We start from the raw sequence: 19990 nt of genomic DNA, 5'->3' as shown, positions 1-19990 counted from the left end.
ACAGGACAAACCGCACTAGAAAAACTGATTACAAGTAAAATCACAGTCATTAATGATCTGTGAAATTAAATAATAGTGGTGTAAAATTGTATTTGCGACCATGTAAATATTGTTAACACCACTGTGTATGTTCAAAATTTGTGAATATGTAGAATATTACTCTTGATTTGTCTTGAATAAAAACGTGCAAGTTAATCAAGAACCACTACTTTGTCGTGTGTGGTGAATATGCAGATTTAACCTTGTTTGTTTATTATTCATACAAGTCTCACCTTTCAGAGGTTTTGTCAGTGCAGCGCCGCCTCTAAAGTGATCCTATGTTAAAATTAGGTTTACAAGTAACACTCTTGAAGTAAAATTTTACAGGTCAATCTATTCGAAAATAAACAAATCTATTATAACAGGTTACGTACCTTAACGTCCACAATTCCTCATTTGAACATCTGTTGACTAGTTTCGACTACTAAGTAGTCATTTTCAAAACAGAACGTTAAAATATTTCATTCATTTAATGTCGTTAAATTTTCTTAAATACATTGAACACAAACACAATACGAACACGGTAGACATTTAAATGTTAAATGTCTACCGTGTACCAATAACTTTTGAACCGTAATTTTTACAGCAATGGGGTTGTTGCACTATTTTTTTTAGAATTATTAGGACCATGACATATTAATTTTGATCAAAACCAGCTTTTCTCCAAAAATACATTTTTTTGGGTATTTTATGGTGTTTTATGGGAAAATAAAATAAGTTACAATGTTTTTTGAACCGTAATTTTTACGAAATTGGGATTTGTACCATATTGTTCAAAATTCAAAGGACTAGGATAACATACTAATTTTGTAAGAAAATCGTTTTGGCCATTTTCAAGAAAATGTTTTCGTTATTTTACGGGGTTTAATGGGAAAATCCCCATTAAAAATAAAAATGTAAAAAAAGTTCAACATTTTAAGGACCAAAACACACTAATTTAAATCACAACCGGTTTTTTCTAAAATCATATTTTTTATATTAAGGGGTTTTATGAGAAAATAACATAATTTACCATACCTTTTGAACCATTTTTTAATTCAGATAGCTAAGCTTAGGCTTTTTTATCCTTCTTGTCTTCTAGTTTAGGCCAAAGTATTGTAATTGAACCAAGAATAATTGTATACAACCAGACCTTAAAACAATTGTTTAAGCATCGGAGCAATGAATTTTAACTTTACAAATATTTTATTATTTGACATGACAGATATGAAGAGAAAGATGTTGGCTAAAATATTTTTAGTCGGGCTTACTAGATCAGTTAGTTTTAAAAGCCCTATTTTAAACGGTCAGAGGATTTTACATGGTTGCTTTGGTTTCCCTAATACCATTACAAATATCATTATGAAAGTTAAAACTCTAGTTCCATAATGATTGCACATTTTGTCGAGAGAATTTTATACATAGTTTTTCTTTTGGGAATTATTTTTTTTACGATTAATTATAGTTTTTCACATGTAATTATTTACAAATTTTCTCCAGACATAAAAACATTGAGACAGTTTAAATTCAGTATGAAATAAAATGAACAAGGTGACTACCAAACGACAAGTTCTAAAATGGTCACGGTTTTATAAGGTTATAAGACATTGTAATTTTAATTAGATCGCAAAACTGGCAATGAAATGATGTAATGATATTAAAATCAAATTTGAATGCAAGACATATTTAGACCATAGACGCGAAATACTTGGACCCTTAATTATTTTAGATTTTAGGATATAATTACATTTAATTTCATCAGCTTACAAAAAAAAATTAAGGGTAAAAAATATAAAGGTGGAATTTTTATTTAGTTAAGTGATTTTGTAAAATCATTATATTTTACCTGTTAAAGTCACTGTGACTTAAAATCTTTTTAGGAACAAATTCTGTCTAAAATATATATGTAAAACCATAGATCATCTACGGCTTAACATACACGGGCATTATCTAACAAAAATGCAAACTAATCTTAGTTATTTGTTATTCCTGGCTCGTCTCAAATTACTGGTGGAATTTGTTTGTCAGCAGACTAATGAAGTAGAGATTGGACCAAGCGGGTGGAATAACAATGTTGCTCTTTCTAAACCAAAGGCACTTTAGAACCTTCATGCAATAGTAATCTTTCATATCTACTTGCTTATTTTCGTAGTGACAGCAATTCGTAGCAAAAAAAGACAGCGAATGGTTAGAAGGTGGCACTTAAATTAAATTAATTAAATTATACACTGCATCCTCTCTTCTCTATCCAATGCCATTCATATCATAATTGTTTGTCTATTAGTTTCAAGTAATTAGCTTATACAAATTTCTCATTTTTTTAAATTTTAATATGTTTAGGCAATCATGTGGTGTTATTTTTAAAACTGTTCAAAAACACAAAATATGTCATACAAAGGTAGGTATAGAATTTCTAGTAGTTTAAGTGTGTATTGAATATTGTAATAACTAATCTGGAAACAAAATTAATAAAAGTACTTGTAATTTCAATCGCAAATTAAATTTAACATTCGAAACAAATACGGTCCATTTTATTTTAAGAAGCCGTCAAACGTGTACACAACAATAAGTTTCTTTTTATTTTAAAACATGTGTTTATCATAACTACCTTGACTAAGAAATAAAAACTATCATTAAAAGTTTAAGATTGTAAGCGAAGCAACACGTCTGTGAATAGACACGTATGACGCCAATTGAATCCAACTTGCACATTTGATCTGAGGATTCAATTCACGCATTCAACAGAATATTACAAGTTTCAATATTCCAATAATAATCTAGACTGCATTCAAAATTTTTGGATTGATGTCTCATTACACCTTTTTAAAGTTTTCTTAATACAAAATGCTCAATTCTAACTGTATTATACGTGACATATTACCAGAAATATTATACACAAAAGTAAATTTAATACGGATTATCCCAAAAAACCTTTTATGGATGAATAACATTCATCAGGTCAACAATTAAATGGCTTGTATGCTAAGTTTCTTTATTTAACTATATTTTACCTTATATTCAAATGGGTATAATCCAAGATGCCTTCATGTTAGACCTTGTGAAAGAAGGCAAAACTGCAGACAAGCTAATCTATTGTAAGTAGTACAAGTAAACAGTTCCTTTGGAGAAATCGTGTAGAAACTGGGTTAGAGGTTTAGCCCCAGGGAAATTAGAGTAGAGTCCTCTGTCTCTAGGGTAACTGATGATATCTCCCTTGAAATCACTTGAGGCTGTAAGTTCTTAGTTGCCTGTCTTATTTTATAGAAGAAGTGCAGTTTAAATAAACGAAAGATTACAGTGTATGAAAACGTTTTTCCATTCTACTCTTTGTGAGATAGAATGATATGGATCGTAAAAGTTACTGCTAATTTGATGTATGTAAAGATAATCACAAATGCAGCTGGAAGTATATGAAATTAAAGGTACCAAAAAACGATACCAAATTAAAGTAAGATACAATATTAAGTCCTTTTTCCAATTCCATACGATAATTTCTCGCTTATTTAATTATATCATAATTTTACCTTAACTCAATGACATTGGTTCGTCGATATGTGTAATACATGCTTTACTAATAATTAAAATTTGGATTGAAACTATTCTTGATATATTTTTATGAATGGTTCAATTCATAATGATTATCAATCGTTTATTTGTAAGGTTTATGTTTAAAAACTGTGATAAGTATTTAAGACTATTTTATAGCTACATTGGTTTTGAAGTTCCTTATATTTTAAATACTGTAAACTATATATAATTTCATTATGAATATTGTCCATGTATCAGAGTTTGTAAAATACATATATGTATGACGATGAGGTAAACTATAAAATGTAAAGCTGATGAGCAATTACATTCGCGTACAAACAAATAAATCAGTAATTTCGATATACCTTTTTTAGTTTAGATTGATGTCAAAACGTAAAAGAATGTTGGTTTGGATATAAAAAATATGTAGAAAAGGAGTTTATAGAGAATTTACACTTGAGAGAAGTTGAATGGTTGTAATTTAGGAAGGTCTCAAGGAGATATTTGAAAAGCATTTTAACTGAGTCAAAACGTCTTATTCTCTAGTTGTTCTGCACTTCAGAATTAATTCAAAATTAAAACATCGTTTATTAGAAGTTCATAAAAGTGTTTTAGGTATGTATATTGTACTTGGCAAGTACTGCTGGGCCCTACAGATTCATTAAACTAACATTTTGTGACCAATATTCTAACACAACAGTTAGTTTACAATTATATAAGCAATAAGTAGTTATACTATATACATTGGCTCTTCTTTAAACCGGAATATCTTATATACTAAAAAACCTTAGCAAAACTTATGACAGCTGGCCTGACCATACTACTAGACCAAATTACACGCGGTTTGTACTAAATGAAAGATATTTTCCTGTAGATGTGAAGAACCATTTTATAAATTAAAATAGGCTAAACAATAAGAACTACAAATGAATTTAAAATGTCAAAAAATAACATGGGACTTTATGGGTTGCTATGTTGGTGACGAAATAACATCAAATAGACAGAAAATCAAAACAAATCGAAGAAATTCCAATCACATGTTTTATTTACAGCGTGGGGTGAAAATAGAGAAGTTACTACAATACAATGCCAAGAGCAATACATACTTTTGGTCGAGTTTTTGACCACGGGGTGAGCTCTCGTTTGTATCTATATAGTTTACATTATGTTGCCTAAATTTCGTAGGTATAATAATCTGTTCGTGAAAAGCGGTGGAAGGGGACAAAATAGAGTTTAGCTAAGTTATAATGATTAGCATACTGTACTTTAATGTCAAAGCACAAATAAACCACTAGGTTTCATTTTGATCTTCACTAAATTTTACAAAGGAATCGATACCTCGAATGTTTTCTTACAATGACGTTGATCTTTGTAATAGAACGTGTGGTATAGTGACGTTAAGATGGTATCAAGAGTATATTGCTTCAAGCTAAGAGACAACCCTGCATTTGACATTTTGTAGTGTCTTGCAACATACGGTATACACCACATTATAAAAGATCACTTCAACCCTGAGATAAATGATGATTCCACCAGAGCCAATACTGTACGTGGCTAACATGTATGCTGAACCAGCTGAGCTAACATGATTCACAAGTGATGGTGATCATGTTGCTTCGGAAAACAGCTGGGTAATTTGTATGGAATACCTTGGAAGACGTATAAAATCTCAAAACTGAATAGAGGAACTTAATGGAAGAAAGTTTCTCTGTAATAAATTGTTTTTTTTTTGGTTCAATAATTTAAGATTTGCTTGTTAATGTATAAAATAATGTTAAATTAGTAATGTTGTCCTTAAACTCGATAATGGAAAATAGTATAAAACACTTATGAAGAAGTAATAAGTACTTTTAAATACATGTGGAATCAAGAAGAACTATTTTGTTCTGGATTGGAGTACAAATTTGAGTGATTTTTTTAGAAATAAAAATTCGTAGAAAAGTATACAAAGGAACATGGGCCAAATCATAGGCATGATAAAAAATATAAAAAAACAACATATGAAAGATATTGATGCTAAAATACCAAAGCTATATGTGAAGAAGAACGTGAAGAATTATTTACAGTGGAAAAGGGAAATATGCTAGCCTATTTCCAAACAGATTAAGAAGTCGTAGTAAAATTATTAAAAACATTTGATCATTATGAAACGAAATCTAATGCTTAAATGGAACATTTAGTTGGCAATACAGTTTTGGGATACAGTTAAACGTTCATGTAGTCTCATTTCTATATTGTCTTAATATTATTGGAAGCAGTACCTTTTATTTTACAAAACATGATTTTAAAATAAGCCCAATTTACTTTAGTTTTGAAAAAGTTAGGCTTATTAGGCATAACTGAAAATCACTTTCCTCGATTTCGATGTCACTAAAAAATACATTTTATAATTATCATACAAATTTAGTTGGTCGTAAAACTAGGAGCTAACTAACAATTTAATTTGAAAAAAATCTCAAAAACCTAACATTTCAGTCTGCGCCAGGTATGAAACTCTTCCCGCACTCTCAGAGATAACAAACTGATCTGTAACTTTACTTGAATAATTAGGCGTGATGAAACTTCCCACTTAATTATTTAACAGAACCACATCCACGCTAGCTACGGCTTACGTTAATGCAGGTAAAGGCACGTGCTGTTAGCAATCATAACCTGAATCAATAGTTCAATCATAAATCCGGCATACAAAATGTTTCATATTTTATTTTCATACTTATAAAAAAAAAAAAATAAAAACAACAGCTCAGATATAACCCTTTAGATTCAGACCCTTGGAAGGCTACATTTAAAAGCTTAACTGGTTGATGGATACCCAAGTATTTTAGAAAATACGTTAATACGTAAGTAGCTCACAATTTCTCAAATTTGGATAATATTTTATATAAAAACTTTTTTGAAGAAATTTTTCTTGCCTAAATTAAAGAATATGTGTTTATAAAAATAATTTAACTTATATTTTTGAATAATTACTAGACTTACTCATTCATTCACGTTAAAAGCAAATGATAATTCAATTACTTGAGTGTACTCTTATCATGCAAAGAAACATAATTTTAGCAAGCCTTTAACATTATAACTGACAGAGTAATTATTTGTTTAATAGGCTATATGATTATAGTTTTGTGTCTATATTTGAAATATAACAAAGAAAACACCCAGGGTGGATTTATAACTGGTTATAAGCAGATGTAAAGCATTTACAGTTAAATCTATAATGTCATAATATATAGTATAATAAGATATAGTAATATAATCTATGCTACTATATCTTACAAAATGTAAGCTTCTTATCCTTTGTTCATGAAAACATAATAATAGTTGTGTTTTTGATACAACTATAGTTTTATAACTCTAAAAAAGAATGCGTGTCATGATGAATTTTAAGTAAAAAGCTGATAAAGTGCTTTTAGTCGAGCTTTCAACCCCTAAATTAGATCAATTAGATATAAAAGCCCTTTTATACAAGGCCATAGCATTATTTTGTCCATTGCGGTATACGGGTATGAAAAATTGAATTGTAATACCAACTTCAAGGTTCACTGAAATAAAAATGTTTTTTAAATATTTCTTGCCATGAAAGACAGTGTTGTTTTATATAAAAAAAAAAATGGTTTTAAATTACAAAAACTGAAATTTGTTTTAAAGATTCTTCTAAACCTTTTATAACAACTCATGTAGATGTTAATTTAGATTTTATGGAAGCTAATATTATTGATATATTATTATTACCAATACATATATTTTTTATATTACAAATAATAATATTATATCTACCAATATCTATTATTATTTGAAAGATAATAGATATTGATCAAGATTGCTCGTAAAAATTAAAGAAAACTCAAAATTCTAAAAAGTGAAATTAATATTCTATAAATATTTGCAGACCATGATTACTTCTTGGGTATCAATTAAATGGACAATTGATTTGAAAATCTTAATTAGGACTTAACTAGAATGAAAAACATCACCAGTTTTACATACTGTGCTAAACATTCCTTTATTAATTATAAATTTTAAGAAACACTATTGATAAAATGTTTGTTTACAATTCTTGTAGGTACAAGGATTTGAAAAATAAAACACAGAGTAAAACTCAGTGACTTAAATATTAAATCTTTAAAACCTCTTAGCTACGTTGCATCTCAGGAATTAAAAACACGGATTTCAATTATACGATATGTAAAGTAGGCCTACCAGTCTATTTTTTATAATATACGATAGGATCTTTTTTCATTGCACATATTCCTTATAATTCAACATCAACATAATTGTAATAAAAACTACCAGGAACCCTAACGCTATAAACCATATTTTCTAAAGAATAATGGAAAACTTCACCTAAGCTTAAACTTTCTGGAAGCTGGTGGTCTAATTAGTAGAGATACAACTTCCCTCTTGCTTATTTAATGAAGCTGCAGAGCAACTTGGTGTAAGTTAGACGATAACCAACGTTTATGACTTCATTTAAAAAAATATACTATTTAGTAGCTGTCCCTGTTATAAAATAATACCACAGAAGGTCATACTGTGATTTTTTATGGATGGACGAACTAGTGGATAACTCTGATTCTTATTGGCAATAAGGCCGGGTGGCTGAACATGTAACGCAAAGTAAACAAAATTAAATGCAATAAAACAGATGCGTTTAGTATTTTGTGGAGGTTTGCAGGATGTGATATACACCGCATTATAAAAGATGAGTTTGAACGATAACGTGAGATAAATGATGATTCCACCAGAGCCAATAATGTACGTGGCTAACATGTCTGCTGAATCAGCTGAGCTAACATGATCCGTAAATGTTTTTGAAATGTTGTTCTTCCTCAGGAAAAGCTTGGTAATTCACATAAAATTTAATGTAAAGAATTTGATTTTCGTTACTTCTTTGGTTGGTAAGGAACTGAATGAGAAAGGCAAGATTAAACACCTTTTAAAGGTGTCCTATTTTTGTTAATTTGCTAAGATACACAACTTGATTAGTTTAGACTAAAATATCAAACCAAGTATGCAAAAATTGTTCAAAATCAGGAAGATTTTTTAGTCTCATATACTTCTATTATATTTGTAAATTAAAAAAGTTAACTCTTTTCACAGAACGGAAACTAAATGAAATGCATAAAATAATATCTTTGAAAAAGTTTGAGTTGTGAAGTACACCATTTGACCAATTACAAGTTTTCATCAAAACAAGAGGGAATATAAATAATCAAATACTTAACTTTGTCTGTAACTACTGTAACTTGGGTTTAATTGAGCTGTATTAAGTTTAAAAAACAAATACTTAAGCTATCATATTAAAAACTAATATTAAATTTAATTTTATTTGAAAATATATTCAATGTTGCAATGCTACTGAAATACCAGAATTTTATTTATTAGATATCTATAAACTTTATTAGGATATATATAAGGATAACTCTTGAAGCTCACATCTTCTCAAATTTAAGATAATCGCCAATTTAACATTGAATCGAGTGGAGATATCATGAATGTAATATGCACAATTCAAGCGAGCCCTATGTAATAGGGAATTTGTTTTTTGTTTTTTTTTTTATTTTGAGCGTAAGATTTCCTTCCAAGTAAGGTTTGAACACACAGATAACCTGATCTGAAACTTCACTTGAATTGTGATGAAACTTTCCACTTAATTATTTAACAGAGCTACACCCACAACGGCTTACTCTAATGCAGGGAAAACATCTTGCTGTAAACAAATAATACTGTAAATGAATCAATACTTGGTTTCAATACACTGATAAAGTGTAGTTAGAACATATTATACTGACGGACTTTTAACATATCGCTAACAAGGTATGCGTTGTTTATTTCAGCTTGTTTTAACTTGAGTAATAAAGTTTTTTTTTATACTTTTTACCCTGCGTTCCAAATTTTTATGTGTTTTATTCTGTAAGTATGGAATCATTGTGCATTATTATTTTTCTGCCTCAATATTAAGTTACAAGCTTACACTTTTGAAGAAGACAAGAAAGTTAAGGTAACTGTCCTGAAAATAATATGTTCTCTGTACAAAAGAATCGTGGCTATTGTAGTGGCTGTTGTAGTGGTTAGAGCGCAGGACTTCAGTACCTAAAGTCTCGGGTTCAAATACCCCCAAGTCATCAATGGATTTGATCTAACCGATAATGCCTTTAATAAAGGTAGAGTCTTTAACGTTACAAAAATTTCTAGAAATATCATTCAAACAAAATAGAAATTAATTAATATACCAGCTAGAAGGTTCTTACGTCTGTTTGACATACATTCTTAGCGTAGATTATTTATTAGTCAGTGAGTGATATTTTATCTAATTTATCTAAGGTAAAATGCTATATTTTACAATATGCTTTAAATTATAACTGCATATGCTAAATGTTATAGTTTTAAATTATGTGATACAATACAATAACATATAAATTATTCTTTCAGAGACCATAGCACACATGTAAGCTGTAAAATTACTACATAACAGTTCTGTAATTGTTTTTGGAAATTATTTAGCTTCCTAAAATTAGGAATTTATACGGTTTTATAAAAGTGGTATATTTAAAATTCTATATCTTTTTCTCTATCTATATTTACCTATTAAACACACACGTACAAGTTTATTGTAATTGTTACTCTTCAATTTCTGAGGCTGTTTACTCTGAATTATTTCAGACTTGTTAGCAACCTGGAGTCAAAAGATTATACTGATGTAAAAGGTTGTCATACTTGAGTTCATGAATAATTAAACTTGAAGTACGAGTTTTGATCATATGAGCTATTTAAGATATTAACCTAACAGTAGTTAAACCATTAAACCAGTTTATTAAATACTATCAAGTTATATTTCAACAATAGTTTTGCATATTTGTGCACATAACCAACAAACTGTGATTTAAACTGTGACGGATTTGTTCCTACAACGTGTCCGTAGAACACTCCGCAACGCCGGTAAGCAGCAGTTACCTCTCACAGATAACTAGTTACTCTGAAACTTCACCTGGATAATTAGGTGCGATGAAACTTTCCACTTAATTGTTTAACAGAACTACATCAGCACCACGTGTGGATTTAATTATTAACCACCCACATCAGATATATATAGAAGCACAACAGATATATTGTCATACAATTTCCTTGACTAGTTTTAGTACAGTTTAGGGTAGAACTGCGTATTTACTAAGTGACAGTAGTAGTTAATTTGTTTATAACATATGGTAATTGTTCTACATATGGCATGTGACGCAGTGAAAGCAGAACTAGACCAAATGGTAAAAGACAAGATTATTACTCCGGTAAGTGAGCCTACTCCTTGTGTGTCTCCTATGGTCATAGTCCAACAAAGAGACATATTGCTGAGACAAAATACGTCTATGCATTGACCCAACCGATCTTAACAAAAATGTAAAGCGTAGACATTACCCATTGGCTACATTAGAGGACATCGCAGCTAGATTGAATGGTTCTAATTTATTCACCATCCTTGACTGTAAAAAAGGATTCTGGCAGATAAAAGTTACGAAGAGAACATCCAAACTACTAACTTTTTCAACACCTTGGGGGCGCTACTCTTGTTTACGCATGCCCTTTGGTTTGGTATCGGCCCCTGAAGTGTTCCAGTATATTATGTCAGACTTGCTGAAAGGAATTAAGAATGTAGAGTGTTCAATGGATGATATACTCATTCACAGTAACAATGAAAGAGACTTGCAAAAGATCACGAATGAAGTAATGACAAAGCTGAGTGAATCAGGACTTACACTTAACAAAGAAAAGTGCATATTTGCCAAACCGTTGGTGAAATTTCTTGGTCATATAGTTTCAGACCAAGGGTTACAAGCTGATCCTGACAAAGTAACAGCCATTTCAAGAATGAAGGAACCCACATGTTTGTCTGAGCTTCAGAGATTTTTAGGTTGTATAACATACTTGTCAAAGTTTATACCAGATGTTTCGGTTGATACTCAACCTCTTAGAGTCCTCACTGAGAAAAATGTGGCTTGGTTCTGGGATACGCCACAACGAGAAGCATTTAGCAAGTTAAAGCAAAAACTGCAAAGAACTACCGTGATTCGTTACTATGACCCAAACTCTCCTGTGACTCTCTCTGTGGATTCAAGCAGTTATGCAGTAGGTGCTGTTATGTTACAATCTGGGCAGCCCGTAGCTTATAATTCCAAAGCATTGACCCAATCACAACAGAACTACAGTCAACTTGAAAAAGAGACATTCGTAATACTGACTGCTTGCAAAAGGTTTCATGAGTATGTATGGGGATGCAAGGAGTTGATTATTGAGTCAGATCATAAGCCTTTAGAGGCTATCTTTAAGAAACCGTTGTCTGATGCTCCTCCCAGAATCCAAAGAATGTGTTTGGAAATCTTACCATATCGACCAAGAGTTGTCTACAAGAGGGGTTGTGAGCTTCATCTGGCTGACACCTTGAGTAGAGATTGCTACAATGACAATCAAGATGATGAACCTCACAGCTTTGATATTCAGTTGATAATTCCTATGTCTTCTGATACAGTTTCTCGAATCAGAAGTAGTTTTGGAAAATGCACAGAGCTTTCTAAATTGAAGGAAATAATCTTGAATGGATGGCCCGAAGAAAGAAGCACTGTTGACAAGGAATTGGTAAAATATTTCACTTTCAGAGAAGAACTAAGTTGCTATGATGGTCTTTTGTTTAAAGAAAGCCGTTTGATTATACCTGATGAAATGAAACTTGAAGTGTTACAGAATATTCACCGTCCTCACAAATGTGTTCAAAGTTCAATTAATACAGCACGTGACTATGTAAATTGGATTAATATGGAAAGAGATATTGAACAATATGTAGCAAGGTGCAATGTATGCAGCAAATATCAACGAGATAAACCTCAAGATGTGATCCTTCAAAAAACAGTACCAGTGAGGCCATGGCAGTTCATCGGTGCTGACGTTTTTGAATTTGGAGGTAAAGACTTCTTAGTCGTTGCTGATAGTTACTCAGGATATTTTGAGTGTGAAAGTCTAAGGAACAAAAGTAGCATTGCTGTTATTACACACCTAAAAAAGTACTTTGAAACTCATGGTATTCCAGATGAACTAAGAACTGATGGAGGACCATGTTTTGCTTCTATAGAATTCACTAAATTCGTATCCGAATGGAAATTTAATCACATAATTTCATCTCCTCATTTTCCAAGATCCAATGGGCTGGCGGAGAGGTATGTCCAAGAAGGGAAAAACTTAATTGTCAAGTGTCAAGAAGAACAGTCCGATATTTATCTTGTGGAAAATCCTAGTTTCAAAATACACCCACCCAGGCGAATACCCCATCCAATACGTGAACACACCAAGAGGTAACCTAGGTTCCCCAGTTCAGCGGCTGATGAGTAGAAGGACAAAGACTCTTCTTCCATCTACGACCAACCACCTCATTCCGATGGTCATAAAGAATGTTTCAAAACAGCTAGAAAAAATTAAAAGGCGAGAGAAGCTATACGGTGATATGAGGAAGACGGAGCCTGATCAGTTTAAACTTGATGAACCAGTGCTTTTCAGATTCAAACCAAAGTGTTGGCTGAGAGCAAAGATTGTTCAAGTTGGTCCTGAACCACGATCGTACAAAATCCAGACTGGTGATGGACGAGAATACCGAAGAAACTCATGGTTCCTAAGAAGAGACAAGTCATTCAGAATCTCCCATGATGTGAATAAAGGTCAATCGTCCAGGTCAGAAGAACATAACAATGACTCAGCTCCTGTTGTAAGACGAGGGGAAACGATTAGAAGAACACCAAATAAATTTGACTTGTGAAGTAGGGATGACAGTAGTAGTTAATATGTTTATAACATATGGTAATTTAGAAGAACACCAAATAAATTTGACTTGTGAAGGAGGGATGACAGTAGTAGTTAATATGTTTATAACATATGGTAATTGTTCTACATATGTTTTGTGTTATTGTTTTCATATTTTTATTGAGTTTTTGTTAAATTAGAAATAAGTAGTAGTTAATATGTTTATAACATATGGTAATTGTTCTACATATGTTTTGTGTTATTGTTTTTATATTTTGATTGAGTTTTTGTTAAATTAGAAATAAACAACCTTTCTTGAGTTCAGTACAATTATTTAATAATTAAACTAATGACACTAAGCTCAAGCCAACACTAAGAAATATGGAACTTTCATTCTAATGAAATAACATAACAACATAACATGATTTGTTGGCTTAAATACAATCATGTACTATTCATAGGAGGCTAAATATAAAAAGATTTTTTTTTAATTTCCGCCAAGACATTGGAAACCATTAGGACATGTCGGGATCCAACGTCTTGTCGAACATATTGGACAGTGTGTGGGTTCCGACCTGACATGCTCGACGGATATGTCAGGTCGGATGCTCGGTCCGGTACCACCACCCGACTCGAGCCGTCCGCCTGACATGTTGGACCCATCGATGTATAATACTCTACTACATACATCGATTATACATCGATTTATTATGCATGGGAGTTATTATACATCGATGGTTGGACCGTGTGTGGGAAACCGTCAAACTGCTCGCCCGACTAGCCACAGTTTCCAGTTGACTTGTATTTATCGAGAGGTGTGTGATAACCGTCCCATTTTCCCTAATGTAATTTAATGATAATAAACAGTTCTGGTCAGAATTTATTTAATTCTACAGAGACCAGAAGGCGTTGTGTGATCTCAAAAGTAATCTCTATTGCAATAAACATGTGCGTAAAGAGGGGCACGATATTCTGATGGAAAAGTGCAAGGAACTGTATCCAGAATGTGATTTAAAGTTCGTTAAAAATAAAATTGAAAATTTAAGAGCCTCGTTCCGTAGGCTCTAAAAATCTCTAAATATCATCGCTAAAAATCCCCCACAAACAGCTACAGTTGTCTCGAAATCCATCTCAGAACTAATATTTCACCTGACTTGTTGGGTAACATGCTCGACAGTGTGTGGGAAACACCCGACATAAGTCAGGTTGGATGATGGGTCCGTCGTCAGGTCAGGTTGTCAGGTCGGGTGGCATGTTCGATAGTGTATGGGGGTTTAGAGATAGAATACATTCTCCCTTAATTTCTCCTAAGGAACACAACGAAAACTATTTCCATAAACTCTCTTTATTAGCAATCCGTAAATATGGTTAAGCTCTAAGGATTTTTTATTTGTTTTAAAATAGTTAGAAATGAAATCATGATACTATTTGTCATTGTATTACTCTATATTGCCTATCACAGGAAACAAATATTTGAGTGCTGAGTTTGCTGACGTGATGAGCCTTCGTCAGCAGCTGAGGCAAGCAACTTCCGGTACATTAGGCCGCCTTACACATATCAGAAGATTCGTTTGAAGCATTTTACCAGCGTAAACGGAAATCTATACTCATGTATCCATTCAATACCATTGTTCAATATTTGACGTAAATGGTGTTGTAAAAAATGAAACGTTCATTAATTTCACGTAGAACGTAACATACTATTCAACCATTGTACCGGTATCTATGAGAAAACCATAACTGTATCGAGTAGTCTGAGCAATTACAAATACGAATAAAAAATCTATAATTTAATTCTCTAAGTATCTGAATGGAATTTGAACACATTTGTGATGCAACACGTTATTTAATTTAAAACTTAAGACCACATGATTATACGGTCATTAAGATTCAAGACTTTTTGTACGTTATAATTGTATTCAGGAAGGTAATGGAATTTCTTTGGCCAGTATTTAGAAGTATATGAATATTCATCAGGTGCACCTGAGTAACGCAATAATCTTATATGCTTTCACACTGAATACGTTATCTCTAAACACGGGTAGTTATAAAAAATATCCATTCAATGTAGAATTTCTTGCTGAATCTTCTAAAGCTTTAAAAAAAAAAAAATTTAGCGGTGCCAAATAATACCTCACAAGAAAAATGTATAACCTTTTATTTAAGTAACTAGGTAAAAACTGAAATACAAACAACAAACAATAATCATTACATGTGTTAGCAAATTAAATGAAAAATATTAAACCAGCTGTCTCCACACCTTCCCTTCTCTATTTTTTCCATTTATTTTCCCTGTTCACGTGTTTAAAATCGATTGTTAGTGGGAACTAAAAAGACGCTATTCCTTTTATACAATTTCCCATTGATATTGACCATATAATCTCTAGTGTTGGAATTTGTTCCAACAACTATTTCATATCGCTTCAGGTTAGAAACCCACACTTTTCTCCTCTCTCGTTGATAATCCCGATGCTGAGCGATAAACTTCAAAATTTCGTATCCATTCAGACCATTTTGCAGGTTCCTAGGTATGAAAAGGCACCGGTGGCACAAATCAGTCAACACTTTTGTCAATTAATCAATTTCCGACAATTCTGACATTGAGGTTGTTACTAAACCGCTGACACAATGTAGCGGTGGCAAATAAAATTTTGCATTAAAAATGTACAACCTTTTTTAAGTAACTTGGTAAAAACTTAAATATGAACAACAATCAATAATCATAACATGTGTTAGCAAAAAAAAAAAAAAAAAATTAACCTACTGCAACTACACAAATACTGCAAATAACCACGCAATATTTTTTAGAATACATAAAACTTAGCTGTGGCAAGTTGGTAAAATCAATTGTTATTATCTAAGAAATAGTTAAGCAAATGCATTTCCTTATTTCGATAAAAACGCTACACCCACAAAAGCATATAGCTACAACAAAAATATTTGAACCATAACATATTTAAATTATCTCTGTATTTATTCCTTTAAATGTGCTATTGGTGGAAAATAACGAAACAAAGACATTCTTACAAAACAGAACAACTGTTCGGATTTCCCTTAAGAGCGTTTCAACCATTCCAGCTACTGAACTCAATTCCTTTCTAGACGAAAAACTCCATCTTCATCTGTAAACATTTAATTTAGTTTTAAAACATTGTATTGACTTTTTTCAAAGAACTTATCAAAGCTACATAGGTACAGCACTCCTTGATTAGTGATTGACGAAATGCCAGTAAATAAGTTTTGTTGTAACGCATGCAGAAAATGAGATAATTTTTTTTTAGATTACTTAATACTTCAATGTAGGTACGAATGTAGGTACTTTAAGCCAATTATGAATGGAGAGGAGTGTAGGATGAGTGGCGCGATCTTGTAGTCTTGTTAGTGAATAAGTTTTCGATATAGCTTCATATATATTAAGTATCTAGTATGGGATTTTTACTTTATTATTACTTATTACATCTTTTTTAAATATCATTCATACAGTTGCTTTGAATTATATTCTTAATGCAAACATAAAATCGGGAATCAGCGGAAGCCACTAATTTTATATCTGGTCAGACAGGTAACCAAAACTATTCCGAGGAAAGATGGTTGCGTTCTACTAAACAACAGTTTAAGCTGCTTGGATTCCATGGAAGTGCACATAAATATAAAAATTCAGATTTACAATGGTTCCATAACCGATCCTTTCATATTACAATTAATATTGGCACCAAACAGTAAATGGATAAATTAGTGGCACAATTTGTGATAATATTCACTATGAATCGTATAAGCACTAATTGATGTTTCAACCAAGAAATTAATCACTAGCCTAGTTGATCTTTCAAAAGAAAGTCGCAATTCCTCCTAGTTCCGGAGTGATGTATTTGTTCCTGGTAGTGTCAGGCAGACTTCTATGTGGGTTGACCCTGACCCTGTCTAGCCGTAGAAAACACTTCCATTGTTACATCACTGTTTTGTCGAGTTTCCAAGGTAGTTTGGCCAAAAATAAAAGCTTTAGGTTTTTAATGGGTGATTTATGATCAATCAATAGACTATCTTTAAACTCTCTGCGAGTCTTTAACTCAACAGATTTAAATTTAAATCCAGCTTTAGTTTTATTTTGCATAAAATCTTTAGATGAACTGGAACACTGGAAATCTTTCAGAATTTGTGTCTAAATGTTTAATAGCTTGAAAACCTGTATAGTTTTTAGCGTCGAAAATAAGACACTACCTAGACTTGAACTATAAAAAAATCAGTTTTACATATTAAAATAGTTCTACTGTTTGTATGTTCATTAAACTCACAACTGAATGTAACGATAATTGTAGCTAACACGTGTTAGGTGAAGCAAAACCACTTATTGTGATTTACTACAGAATAAACACAAGCAAACTCGTGTCCTTCTTTTAAGTATCTAACCATTAACATTAAAAACGCTGTTAATGCAGGTTCACAATTCATAATAATTATATTACATTCCATTGTAAAAATGGTCTAAAACACTGAAATACCTATATTATACCTATATTATTTATTTGAATTAATTTTATTAGAAGAATTCGTAGTTATAAGCACCGAATATTAAGATAGAATATTAGCTAGAATTATTTTTCTTCGTTTCGGTAAACATATTTAAAATTAAATAAACAATATCAGCTACTTTCTCCAATAAGCTTGTCAACAACCTTGTTGCAAAAACTTTTGAACCATAATTGTTGCAGCAATGGGTTGTAAATTTTTTTTTAGAATTATAAGGACACAAAACAATTTTTTTTCTAAAATAAATTTTTTTTTAATTTTATAAAAAAATGATATTTTATTAATTTGCCATTATTTTAGTTATTAATTTTATTATTTCCATTATGATATTTTATTTTATATACTATGGAGAAATTAAAAATAACAAAACGTATTTATCTGAAACATATCAGACATTCACCATTTTCCTAATAACTATGGTACAATACCTCGTCAAGTAATCAAAATTTTTAATGACAAGGAAACGATTTTTTGTAATTACTTTTTATGATAAAGAATTATCATGAAAAAATATTCCTAATGAATTACAACTCTTAGATTTATGATGCATTTTTCGCTATATTTTGACAAATCAATGTTTTTTCTATAATACATTTTCTCCCTCTTGGTCGGTATTCTACAAGTAAAAAACTATAATTATGAAATTTGACTCACTTTAGAGACGGAATATCATTTTTTTTTTTTATGGTTTATCAGCCAGTTTTAAGAACCAAACCAACTAATTAAAAGAGTAAAGTAAAAGGATATAGTTGTATAGATACTAGTTTATGGATTTATTTCGTTATATACATATTGTAATGTAGACTTTACTTTGTAAATAAGCTATACAAAATAATTGCTTTTTACAATATATTTTAGGTAAGCAGTCTAAACTCTTGGCTTATTAAAAATCTTACGTTGACCTACTGCTGGAAATTCAATTAGTTTAGTTAATCTTTTGAAAAACTACTAGGGCTTAGAGCTAGTTTCGCCCCTGGTCAAATAGAAATTTCAAGAAAGGTAACCCAGCCCAAAAAACTTAAAAAAATTAATTTTTATATATTCGAAATAAATCTTAATATACCACACACTAATAGGATGGAAACAATTATTGAGTTAACTTAAGTTTACCAACTCTTAAAAGGCAGTTTTTGTGAAAAACTCAACAAGGAAAGTCTCAACTTTTATACAGTACCACTGATCTAAAACGTCTCTAGTTTTTGTTTTGTGGCTGGCTCACCTTCAAATCATTTTGTGATTGCGAAGTATTGTACCTGGTTTGCTACCTTATTTTTCAGATTATGAAGTGTTTGTTTTGGTTTGTATGAAATGATTGGTTTGTAACAACGATGAAGTTTTTGTTTCATTGTTTGGTGATAAAAATCATAAATCAATTTTTTGTGGCAAAAATCATAGTAAATTCTAAGCAATAGAAACAATTTTAGAATATTGGATACAATATCGGGTTTTATTTTTACTCTAAAACCATCATAAGAAGCTGCAAAAGACATGTTTACGCTAACTCACTAATTAATTGTTTAAGTTCTGTGTACCTACAAAAGCAGAATTTAACACGAGAAAGATAGGGAATGTCGGATTACTTGTCAAGGCAAGCTTTACAACTACTTGTCTTACCATTGAAAAGATAATTTGACAATAATTCTACAACATTAATTGTACCATAAAATACAAAATCATGTAAGTTTACTATTGAGTTAAGTTAAAAACGTAAATAGAATCAAAAAATATTTGTTGGTAAGATATTTTTCATTTTAGAATAGAAAATTGCATAAAGAAAATGTATACTTATTTATACCGGCTATAAAATTGAAACTTAGGAAACCTTTCTTTAGAAATCTAAAAAAATATAAAATATAAAAATATTTTTAATATTAAATAATAGGACAGCATATTCGTTAAATACTGTTTATATGTCACTCCTATAAGAGTACAGGATAGCGAAAGAATTTTTGGCAAAGCAAGATTTTTTTCAGTTTATGACTTGAAAAATAATGAATTAAGCAAAACCGTTTCGAAACCAACTAAAGTATGGTTCAATATACTCTTATTGATTCTCATTGATTAAATTAACAAACTCTTAACAACACTCGTAATTATTTACAAAAGCAAAATATATAGCTACACAGCTAACTACTGTTAAATT

Source organism: Macrosteles quadrilineatus, unplaced genomic scaffold (assembly GCF_028750875.1).
Source record: "Macrosteles quadrilineatus isolate MER2022 unplaced genomic scaffold, UCM_ALF_1.0 Scaffold_8__2_contigs__length_117827958, whole genome shotgun sequence".
NCBI classification, from domain to species: domain Eukaryota; kingdom Metazoa; phylum Arthropoda; class Insecta; order Hemiptera; family Cicadellidae; genus Macrosteles; species Macrosteles quadrilineatus.
Note: the sequence above shows the minus strand (reverse complement) of the source record.